General features: G+C 36.3%; 1 long non-coding RNA gene across 1 annotated transcript; it reads left to right on the top strand.

Moving 5' to 3' along the window:
• Positions 1–481: 481 nt before the first annotated feature.
• LOC115597150 (uncharacterized) lies at positions 482–3,267 on the top strand. The gene is made up of 4 exons (XR_003987035.1): positions 482–710; positions 1,474–1,518; positions 1,791–1,860; positions 2,700–3,267. It is a non-coding gene; the product is annotated as an uncharacterized LOC115597150 (long non-coding RNA).
• The last annotated feature ends 2,017 nt before the right edge of the window (positions 3,268–5,284 follow it).

A 5,284-nucleotide genomic window follows, 5' to 3' on the forward strand; every position in this document is an offset into this window, starting at 1 on the left:
TAGTTTCCAACATTACAGACTGTAGCTGAGCAGAGACTTTTAGGTGTTCTTCCTTGGATCCAAAAACAATTATTTCAGTCTTATCTTTGTTTAACTGAAGAAAACTCTGACACATCCAATCATTCATTTGTTTAATGCATCTACTCAGCGTTTGTAGATAGATAGATAGATAGATAGATAGATAGATAGATAGATAGATAGACAGACTTATTTATCCCGAGGGAAAATCCAGTGTCCAGTAGCATAGAAAATACAATACATACATTAGACATACATTAAACATACATTAAAGTAAAATTAAAAACCCCAACCTTAAGAATAGAATTGAAAATAGAATAAAAGATAAAATATAGAGTATTATTTATATATAATCTAAATAAATATAAATCTCTTATATAATATATAATCACAATATAATACTGTAATTTAGAATTTTCTGTGAAATCAAGTAAATTACTGTAAAAAAAAAACTGATGCCAGGTTTTAACAACATTTTACTGTAATATTCCACAGTAAAATACTGTAGTCAAACCATCCTCTGTGATAACACAACAAATTATTGTAAAATTTGAATCGCGCTTGAACCGCACTGCATTGTGGGACCAAGAAGAGACGTCAGGTGGATACGGATGGATAAGATACTGTTCTCTTACATACATCCATGGTGGATAATGTTACGACCCGACACACACCGATAGAAGAGCTCGAAGGTAAGGTTAACATCATTACATTTTAGGCAGCTTGTAACAACTTTATATTAGTTGTGTGAGTTAATGTTAGTAAATGAACGATCTTTGGATCGAGGTAACGTCACTTCATGCTCCATTTTTTTGGCTGTTAAGTCATTTCAAAGCCGTTTTTCTCCGCAAAGCTTTGCCTCATAGAGAAGTAACTAATATCTTTGGAAATTGTGTGTTTTCATCTATTCGTCTCCACATGTTGTTAGGAGGCATACTGTGTGAGTTATTTGACCGAGAATACGCGGTGTTTTCGCCGCGAATTAGCAAAAGTCAAAGTTAAAGTAAGCTGACGTTAGCCTCCAGCTGCAACAACTAAGTCATTACAAAGCCGTTTTTCTCCGCAAAGCTTTGCCTCATAGACAAGTAACTTATATCTTTGGAAAGTTCAAATTGTGTGTTTTCATCTATTCGTCTCCACATGTCGTTAGGAGGCATAGTGTGTGAGTTATTTGACCGAGAATACGCGATGTTTTCGCCGCGAATTAGCGAAAGTCAAAGCTAAAGTAAGCTAACGTTAGCCTCCAGCTGCAGCAACTAAGTTATTACAAAGCCGTTTTTCTCCACGAAGCTTTGCGTCACAGAGAAGTAACATATCTTTGGAAAGCTCAAATCATATGCTTTCATTTGGTGGTCATATCGATGGGAGGGATAAGCATGAGTATTTGATTGACTACTAATCTTTTCCAGCTTAAAGTATATGATCTGTCACTAATTGCTCTCCATTCTTTTTCAGAGGCAGTTTAAACAAGGACAGTGATCCCTGGAGCAGGCTGTTGAGGTAAAAATAGCACATAGAACTGTAAATAATCTGAGAAAATCAAGTGGTTCTCTTCTTGATATTGTACTTTGATCCACCACTGAATGTCTCATCAAACTAGCAAATGACATTTGGATCAAATTAAGCCTATAGTCAGTAATTTAATCGCATTCATTCATATGTTGACACATAACATTTGCTCTGATTAACCTCTAAATCATTAGAACCAGTGACACGTCTTTTATGCACCATGTTGAATACGCTACAATGCTATGTTATTACTTATTTTACAGCCGTGCGCCACAGCCGCTGATGTGCAGAGGACAGTGATATTACCAAGCACCCCCTGCTTGATTGTCCAAGGTACTGTTGATATCTGGATTTTATATTGATATTTCGAGCTGTATGTGGTTATTTTGAAAATGAACAAAAAAGTCACTACATGATCATTTCACATAACTTGTTTATTGGTCTCTTGACATGTTTTTTCCCCCAATATTTTATATATAATATTATATTTTTTTTTCTGAATCTGAGCTTAAGCAGTAGTGCACCAGTAGTTGGTATCTGACTAAAATTTGGTTTGGAACTATATCACTAACGAATCCCCTATAGATCAGCCATCAATCCAAATCATCCGATCTTCAGTATACAATAAATATGAGATTGGTGAATTCTATTTGTTTTATAGTTGCCTATTACAAAATAATTGACACGAGAGTCATTTCTTAGCAGAGCATGCTGCAAACCACTTTTTCCACCCAGCTGACTTTAGCAAACGGACTGTCAACATAACATACATACACACTAACTTGCACATTGATGCTCACATCAGTGGAAAGCTGCTTTTAGTCAGAGATCTCTATATAGATTGATTGTATTTGTTAAATGTGTGTATTCCGACATGTCCAGTGTCATATTTTTAGCAGGGTGTAAATTTAAGTTCACAATCTGGACTGTTTGCTAACATCAGCTGAGCTACTTGTTAACTGCTTATGTAAATTTGCACCGGGCAGCATTTTGAGTTTTTTAAAGGCTGAAGCTATACAAAAACTGTCATCGTGCTTGGCTTTCAATACAAATTTTTTTGGTGTAGGTCGGATTTAGTTAAAGAAGAAGGGGCACCACTGCATGTGCCTTGGATAAACAATGCAATATTAAATCTGTGAAACTTAAAGTTGTCTTTGCTTTATTGTTTACAGGTGCTTCTTGGGCATTAACCCTGAGATGGGCTCAAATTCAAAAGAGATGCGTGGAGGCATCAATCGACACGTGAGCACGCTCCAAAGTAAACTAGTTAACTTTGAGTGGTCAATGTAAATATGAAATTGTTACGTAGTTGGCGTAAGAATGTTCATATTGTATATGTTCATAAGTTGTAAATTGTTTATACTGTATTGTTTATACTGTATATGTTTAGAGTTGTAAATTGACGTGTGGGTTGAGTATGGTAACCAATTTCCTGCTATCTATTAATCACAATTTGATATTGATTCGATTTAATATTGATTGATTGATTCATAGATTCAGTTGGTGATACCAAAGTATGATTTTGATTTGTAACCTGATAACATAACTACCCCAGCCATGTAACACATCAATACTGGTATCAATATTGACATTAGACAGGGAATGAATCAGCACTTAATAGCTGAATCTGCTCTTTAAAAATGAAAATTCATGTTCATGTTTATGTTCAGAGACAGCTCTTGTAAATTGTTGAATGTGATAGTTTTATAATTATTAAAAAATTAAAATGAGTATTGTCTTTGTTTTTGTTTTGACTTTTAATTTAGCAAATCCAAAGCATGTTTGTGTGGTAAAATCACAGGTAACAAGTCAAATTTGCAATATGTTACAGTATTATTTAAGCTGTAAATTTACAGTAAATTACTGGCTACTGGTTGCATTACTTTTACAGTAAAAATTTACTTTACAATTACTGTAATTTACATACAGCAAGATATTGTAATTCCACAGCTACATACTGCTATATCACAGTAATTCCATGGGCATGACTACTGTGAAGTTACAGTATACAGCTGTAGATGCATTGTATTTTACTGTGAAATATTTACAGTACATTATTGTGAAACATGTACAGTAAATTACTGTGAAATATTCACAATAAATTACTGTAAAATTACTGTGAAAGTAATGCAACTAGTAGCCAGTAATTTACAGTGAAAAATTTGACTGTGTATATATATATATATATATATATATATATATATATATATATATATATATATATATATATATATATATATATATATATATATATATATATATATATATAAATATATATATATATATATATAAAATGAACTGTAGCTGCAGTAAACAGTGCAAAATGGTAGACAGTACAAATGAAAGTGAAACAGTGCAAATGGATGTGCAAATAGAGGTAGAAATTGTCCATTGTCTATTATCCATTGTCCTCCCTGCCTTTACTGAGACAGTCTGATGGCGAGGGGGACGCAAGAGTTTCTGAGTCTGTTGGTGGAGCTGGACTGGGACAGCAGTCTGCCACAGAACACACTCCTCTGGTTGTGCAGAGGGTGGTGGGTGTTGTCCAATATGGACAGCAGTTTGTCCAGGGTCCTTCTTTCTGCCACCGTCACCACAGAGTTCAGCTCTGTGCCCAATACTGAGCCAGCTCTCCTCACTAGTCTGTCCAGTCGGCCGGCGTCTCTCTTCTTGCTGCTTCCTCCCCAGCAAACCAAAGAGGACGCTGGCCACCAAAGACTGGTAAAACATCTACAACAGTTTTCTGCAGATGTTGAAGGACCCAAGCCTTCTTAGGAAGTACAGACGGCTCTGCCCTTTCCTGTGTAAAGTGTTCATATTTGCTGTCCAGTCCAGCTTGTCGTCCAGCTGCAGCCCCAGATATTTAAAGGTCCTGACTACCTCCACATCGACCCCCTCGATGGACACAGGTTGGAGATGTGGTTTCTTCCTTCTGAAGTCCACTACAATCTCCTTTGTCTTGGAGGTGTTCAGCTGCAGAAGAAGAGAAACTCAAGCTGTAATAAAACATAGTTTACCTGTAAGAGCATCACTGTGCCCAGAAAACATTATAGCGTTCTACCCTACACTATTAAAATACACTATACAGCAAGTGGACGCTCCAGAGGAGTGCTTGAATATAGTAAACTTCAAGATAATCAGAATTAGATGTTGTTGATTTGATTTTATGATCCTATGGTGACACTAATGGTAAAATCACTTTGGTTCATTCTCCCAGAACAACATTGGTAAATAGGCTTACATTTCTATAGCGCTTTTCCAGTAGACAGTAGACTGGAAAAGCACAACACTTGTCAGATTCACACACTGATGGCGGAAGCTGCCATGCAAGGTGCCAACTGCTCATCAGGAGCAATAACAATTTTGGGGTTCAGTATCTTGCTTAAGGATACTTCAACATGCAGCTAGAATTTGAACCAGCGAACTTCTGATTTCTAGGTGACCCACTCTACCTACTGAGCTACAACCGCCTTCATTCACTGCAAACATCTTGGTAATTTGGCTAAAAGTTGTTTGGCTGACAGACAGAAATTGTGACAGAGATACATACTGTAGATGCATTGACCAAACGATTTACAGAATACAGTTCTTTATAATTCAGCTAATATACCTTTAACTAGTTCGATGAAAGAAAACTTGCCTCGATCAGTGTACTGACTTGTATAGACTGCAGGCCTCAATTTCCCCCCAACAAATACATATGAAATCCACCCAGGGAACTAAGTTGTGTGTACCATGCTGTAAGAGGCCCCTACTG

This window comes from Sparus aurata, chromosome 2 (assembly GCF_900880675.1).
Source record: "Sparus aurata chromosome 2, fSpaAur1.1, whole genome shotgun sequence".
Lineage (NCBI taxonomy): Eukaryota > Metazoa > Chordata > Actinopteri > Spariformes > Sparidae > Sparus > Sparus aurata.